Below are 6,404 nucleotides of genomic sequence, written 5' to 3' on the forward strand. Positions count from 1 at the left end.
CATCTACAGGTGCGAATGTCTATTCAACGACCACCCCTCCAGCACGAACAACGTGCTGCGCAGTTTTCATGACAGCACGCGTGCGTTTACCGCATTGCCTGGTGTCAACTGGACCCCGCACGCGTGTGCTCTCGCGCCCATGCACACAGGATGCGCTCGTGCACTAATCACTTTGCCTGTAGGTTATCAGTCAAATACCCCAATGAAACAATAATAATCACCAGAACAATTCCGCGAATCACCACCCTCTTAAACTTGGAGTGCCCCGTGTCTCCACCCTACAGCCGCTGCACTCGGGGGCACCACGGACCCCGCACTCCCTCGAGTACTCGACTCGGTGTCTGTCACCGCTGGTCCCCGTCGGCGCTGCCTCGCCGCCCCCTTTAAACGTGTCTTTTCTTAAGACTGATTCATAAGATCCGAAAGTAGCTGTTTATGTAGCACCCGCCAACCCCACACCCCATTTTTGTCGCAACGGCCAGAGCTGCCGACTTTTGAGGTGTGGAACCAGGTTCGAGTCTCGGCGTCGGCTCAACACCTTGTGATTCTGGGCAAATCTCTTCCTCTCCCCGTGCCTAACACAAATAAATGTGTCACTGCGTAATGTAACTGGTGCTCATGGAAATCGCTCCAATACCTTCGGGTCAAGTTATAAAACTACAAATAAGTAAATAATATAACCTAAAAATAGTACAGCCGTGCGTAGAGAGTGAAATAAACAGCTTCAGACAGGGAATGGATCCCACATCAGCCCGCCCCGCAGCTACACTGACACGGAAGACACCGGGGCATGCATTAGAACGGAGGGTGCATTACAGCCCCCACGGGAGCCGATGGTACAATACCAGATATTGCAATGAAGGCCTCCGCCCAGCTGGAGAGGTGGGAGGGCGGGGGCGAGGAGGGGCTGGGGGAGACGGTACAGGAGCCGAGAGAGCCAGGAAGGAGGCGAAGGGAGAGGGAAATGGAAGAGGGTGAGAGGGAAGGAGATGGGAGAAGCAAGGTCACGCGAATAATAAAAGGGAGAAAGAAAAGGGGGGGATCTTCCGTTCGGGGAAGAAGAGAAGACAGAAGAGATGCAAGGGCTCAAGGAAAGGGTCACAGATGGGGGAGGGAGAAGACGAAAAAGAGGGAGGAAGGAAAAAAGTATAAGGAACAAGAGACGTCAAGAAAGGCGAGAGGGGGTTCATACTGAGAATACGGGGAGAAGAGAAAGATAGCTGAGGAGAGAGAAAGGAAACAAGATCTATGGACCGGGGCAGCTGTTGTGCACCAGCCTTCCTCTGCATAAAACACATCTGTACCTGTCGAGTCATCATCACCGGCTTTGTCCTCCACTGTACACGCCAATTTACCAGGGAAATCCAAAGTCACCAGTAAATCTTACACCCAAATATGTAATGTTCAGGGCCACTGGATTTATGCAGCAGGGGAGGAACAAATTATGTGGCAGGGTTGACTAAATATGCAGCAAGAGAAGGTAAATTATGTGGGGTAATGCTCACACTTTGAAGCAGTGTTCCCTATTTTGCCATTTTTTACACTTCTGAACGCTGTTAGGGCAAATATTTCACTCCATTATACAATTGTTACCTCTAAATACTGCAATCAGCAACTAAAAGCGACCTGCCTCTGTGCGACAACAGGCCTCCCTCTCCCTAGCAACGTGAGTGGTTGCGTTTTTAATATCTTTTGATCCTTTTATACTATACAAAAGTTTTATGTTAAAATCTGCAAATACGCAGAAGATGATGTCTATTGTTACAATTCGCAGGTCAACATGGTAATGAATTTTAGTGAAATCAATGCAGAAACCGAAACCATAGTTTGGGGCGCTGGAGAAAAAGTATGTGACAGTGGGACACAGGATGAGAGGTGGCATGGATCCATACATTCTGTTCTAGCCAAGAAGTCTTGTATAGCGCACAGCTACCCCAAAAGGCCTCCATGCCCTAAGACAGACACACCTGCAAGGTCTTAGCCGGCCATGCCAGCATTAAAATAGATGAGTCTTTAGAGGTTTACTAAATGAGATTTCTGACTGGGCCAGTCTCAGAAATATTTGCATTAGAAAGATACTGTTATAATCAAGGCAGATTTATGATAATTCCACATAAACTAACACATAAATCTGCCTTGTACCTCTCCAATGGTATAGGAAGATGTCTACTCAAATCTTTAGAGAGCTCTACATAATTTTCAACAATTTTATGTGGATTTCCCTGGAAAGTTCCATGCAACTGGAGTGTGTTGGTAAAATAGTCCTCCCATGTAGAAATGTGTTATGGATAGGAGATGTCTACTGATTTTGATGCAGCAATAGTTGAGCATTTATCAATCCCTATCACAGAAATGTCTGCGGAATCATTCAGAAACAAGAGGAGGGAGAGGTGTTGAGTTTACGGAAATTTCAGCAAAAATGTGAACATAAAACCAGAGACATTTTCACATGGCTCATCACAAACCTCTATACAACCTTCAAATATTTAACACCACATGACTGCCTTATTTAACATTTGTTAATGGCAGGAACATAGAGACTTATTTACACGCCTCTTGTGCAGCCGGTGCGTCACTCTTTCTGGTGCTACAGCAGCGCAGAGTGCAGACCCGTATCTACAAGGCCTCGCAGAGCCACTTTATGTTGATTTTCATGGCATCGTAGGGTATGGTGTACAGCAATGAAGTCCAAGTCGCGGCGTTGCCTCACACTGCGTCCGCGAGGCGTTCCATGGACATTGCGGCGTGTGTTCTCACACAACACCCATGGGTTTTGACACAATTCCAGATTTACAAGGATCTAAAAACCTGAGAATGCATCAACACTGTACGACTCCCCAGGGCAGGCGTAACGAGGAGAAATACGTTTATTTCGCCTCATTTTGTCCTCTATGTGTGCTACAGACTGCAGCACACATAGAAAGAGGAAAGCGCCTCCATGGATTGTTATTGTGGAGCAAGGGGCACCAACAACACAGACACCCTTGCACTATGGTGCTAGGGTGCCCGCGTTGGGGCTAGGCACCACAATGTGCCGGCGCTGGCTGAAAGGATAGGAATGCACCATATCTAGTAAATACAGTGCATTCCTGCTCTTTCAATTTGGAGTAGGCCAGCACAGCAGAAAGACTTACAACGCTGTCCCACGCCAAATCATTGTAAATGAGGCCCACCATAGTGTATAGTTTTGGGGTGCTAGTTATAGACAATTTAACCCCTTCATTGCGGCGGCTATTCTGCCGCAGTGCTAAGGCGGTGGGGCGGCCGGGCGGCGGGCGCATGCTGGTGACGGAACCGCTCCGTCACCAGCCGCGGTTGCGCTGTGCTCATGACGGAGCGGTTCCGTCACGGCTCCGCCCGCTCAATAGAATGTTCAGCACAGGCGTGGAATCCGCGCCGCGCAGGTGTTCCGAGTGGGCCGTGATGGAACCGCTCCGTCATCAGCACAGCGCGACCACGGCTGATGACGGAGTGGTTCCGTCACCAGCAGGGGAGGGGTTAAAGAAACTCTAAAATGCCCAGTTCATATATCTGATCTGAGTACTGACACTCAGCTTACAATTCCATAACGTTTTACACTTAGATAAGCTGCTGCTCATATGCAACCACACGACTGCTTGGTCACTTGGAATACCCTGATTAACAAAGGAGACCGTACTTAATCCCTTCAGTAAACCCACAGAGGGACTGAATCACAGAGGGCCTGCTTGAATTTTTTTTCTGTGCATGCTGGGGACCAAGAACTCTACATAGCATAGGCGGATTCTCCACGTGTGCGTCGAAGCGTCGCCCCACTGCTTTCTCGCACTGCGAGAAGCAGAAATGTAAAATGGGAGAAAGCAGAAGAAGGGTATGCCTGGTTGGTTGCGTCAGATGGAGTGGCTAGCCCAATGTTATGGGCGCTGACTGTTTGGTCGCCTCTCCGTTTTCTTCATGTAGGCTGCTGCGCAGCCTGCATGAAGAAAATGGCCTCCCCATAGAAGCCTGTAAGGACGGCGTCCTGGCCAATCACCACACTGCCATTGCAGCATTGTGATTGGCTTAGGGTAAGAGAGGGAGGCTGCCTGCTTCTGCTTCCTGTGAGCAGAGAGCAGGAAACACGACGCAGGAGTCCGGGAGTCCGGGACCGGAGGCAAAGGTAAGTTTTTTAAAAAAAATTAAATTTTATTAAATGAACACCCAACCCCCTTCTCCCTTGGCCCCCCCCCCCCACCCGTGATTCATGCTGCCCGCGACTGCTACATAGTGCACAAATAAAACAAACCTATGTCACAGAGTAAAAATCTCAGAAACAGGGCCGGACTGGCCATAGCGGGCACCGGGCAATCCCCCGGTGCACCGCACGGGTGGGGGCCGGTTTTGGGCCCCTGGGGGCCGTTTTTTTTACAGGCCATTTTTGCAGCATAGATGCAAAATCGACCCTGTACCAAAATTGGCCAAAAACCGGACCCGGCAAAGAGTTCGGCGGCACCTCCACCGTCCCTGAGTGGGGAGGGGGGGGCGGCCGGCCCGGCACTTTGCCAGGGCCGGTTGTGGTTCCCAGTCCGGCCCTGCTCAGAGAAAACCTCTTCATCTTCTTTTCAAAGCAGCCTTCGGGCCGTTATTCAATCAGATGGCTTGCTGCACACGGAGGCTTACATTTGGAGGTTAAAAACACATTTTTTTGGTATTCTAAAGTGTTACTTTGGAACGTGAATTTCACATGGAGTAACTGAGTTCCATGTTTTGTGTACAAGTTATATTTTTGCCTAAACTGGGAACATTCCCAAGCAGGTGTGTAACCTTTTCAATGAATGATGCATTTTAGAAATCATGTAAGAAAAATTTTATATGGAAAGTAACAAAGAATTAATATTAAAAGAGGTGCATTTTGAGGTCACAGTGACTGATAGATTTTTCCAAATGTAGTTGTTTCATCCCTGGTGACAACATATGAAATTATCGGTTCAAAATAGTAAGACTTTTCGACGCACAATATATTTTTTGGGGGCCAAATTATTGTGCTTTTGTGTTTATTAGCGTTTCATTTTAAGGAAAGCTGATATTAGACTTGAGCAGGTGACAAATATACAAACTGGAATTAAAGAAAACAATGTTTTTTCATTATAATATAAAAATGTCCTCAAAATAAGATAGTTCTTTAGGTTGCACTGGCATGAAGAACAAACATTACATTTACACAGCAGGTAAGACAGCTGGAATTGTATCCAGGCTCTCATATAATGGGTGTTATTATTGTTCAATATAAAAGTATTATTTTTTAATTCTGGGAAAAAATTAAGACCTGTCCTAGCCCTTTAACAATCCAAGTTAATACCTGTATGTGCCCTCGTAGGAGCCTATTAAAGTGATCAATATTACCGCCAATCATATGTGACAGTTCCATTGTTGAGTGATTTGAGGCTGAAAAAATACAGGAAAGGTGTGAAGCTCAGTCGAAGGAAGATGCAGTAAGGACACCCAAGCCAACAGCAGTAATATCGCGATATGCATGTATGTAGGTTTCTTTCTACTTCCACTGCCACAACAGAAATCTCCAGAATCTGAGCTCTCCCTGTTACTAAAGGTGGGGGAGATGGCTCAGTGAGATTGGGAAGGTTGAATACCACTAGTGAGACATCTCTGCCTCCACCTATTACAGGGGGTACCTTAAGCTGTCTAATTGCGAGACGAAGAATGACAATGAACATATTATCAATGATTGACTTTGTCATTATCACATTATACCCCAATGCTGACACCTGCCCTCGCTTACAATAGGGTCATTGGCTAAACATTTAATTAAGTTTATTGTATTCCAAGAAGTCATTCATTGAATTATCATGACCTGTAATGTTAATATTGGTAAATATCATTGATTGTAAGCAATACTATCTAAATACTTATGTGGCAATATCATGTTTGAGACTACCGGACAAGGGATTCAAAAGATACTACCTGTCTTTGTTAAATACTTTTTTGAGAGTAGCTTATTCTGGGCAATAAAAAGTCATCATTTGATCTGTGGCCTTACCAGTCACTAGTTTGTAGGATTTACATAGAACTTCAACTGCTCCAGTTAAATAATGATGGCTGTTAAGATCATTCAACTACTAAGAACACAAACCATAACTGTTATGCAATTTGATCTTCTCCTACTGAACGTTTACATTCCCTGATTCCTTAAGTGGCATCACAAGAGCACAAGACAACTGACTAACCACAAAATATAAATTAAAAGAATACAACCTCTCAGGCCCCGCCCCATTGAACATCTTGACCCACCGCATAGGCTCTGTCATTTCACTTACTCTATTTGGGCACTTTTTACAACTCACAAATGAGAGGGATAGCTTTCTAAAGTGCGTCGATCTATTTTTTAAAGGATAAAATTGAAAGGATCTATGTTTTTATTAGGGTTGGGC

This window comes from Lissotriton vulgaris, chromosome 3_2 (assembly GCF_964263255.1).
Source record: "Lissotriton vulgaris chromosome 3_2, aLisVul1.2, whole genome shotgun sequence".
Lineage (NCBI taxonomy): Eukaryota > Metazoa > Chordata > Amphibia > Caudata > Salamandridae > Lissotriton > Lissotriton vulgaris.